We start from the raw sequence: 670 nt of genomic DNA on the forward strand, positions 1-670 counted from the left end.
TGTAAAACAGGCGGCGGAAATGCCTGAGGAGCCACCGCACAAGATCGAACGAAGCATTTCAATATTTTGACCAGAGAAGCTTTTTTAAAAGCGTAACATTTTCCGCGCGAATACAATTATCATCCACCATAGTAAATACACCCGTCCGTATCACAAGGAAAACCTTTTTTTTGGGTCAAATTTGGTGCAGGTCAAATCCTGCGCAACTCGCTTTTTGGGTCAAATTTGGATCAATTTGACCATCTGCTTGACCCATGAAGCGATAGATCTGTTTTATAGTTATTATAAGCGATAAACCTCTTTTACATTATAATTAATAATATCAACGAAACATTAAATTAGACAGTTTTTTAAACTTAAATATGTATGTGATTTAGTTTTTGAATAACGCTGCCATAGCTTAGTGATAAAGATCTCGCTTCATAAACGAGAGGTCGGTGGTTCGATTCCACCTGGCAGCAAAACTCAATTCAGTACTAGTATATTGACTTTCGGTCACGTTAACTAGGGGGCTCTCACAGAACTGCACAAATGCGACCGACGGGTGCCACCAAGTGAACTTGATTGACCGCCAGTATGCTCAGTACCATGAGTCGGGCTCCCCTTCTGATAAGGATTTGGGATAAGTGAATCTCGCTAAAATCTGAAATCACAGCGGACCCAGGCATAC

The 670-nt window shown here is 40.9% G+C and overlaps 1 non-coding gene across 1 annotated transcript; it reads left to right on the forward strand.

The window, feature by feature from the left end:
* The first annotated feature begins 389 nt into the window (after positions 1–389).
* On the forward strand, positions 390–461 carry PPTG_20587. Its single transcript has one exon. It is a non-coding gene; the product is annotated as a tRNA-Met (tRNA).
* The last annotated feature ends 209 nt before the right edge of the window (positions 462–670 follow it).

This window comes from Phytophthora parasitica, assembly GCF_000247585.1.
Source record: "Phytophthora parasitica INRA-310 unplaced genomic scaffold supercont2.81, whole genome shotgun sequence".
Taxonomy (NCBI): Eukaryota; Oomycota; class Peronosporomycetes; order Peronosporales; family Peronosporaceae; genus Phytophthora; species Phytophthora nicotianae.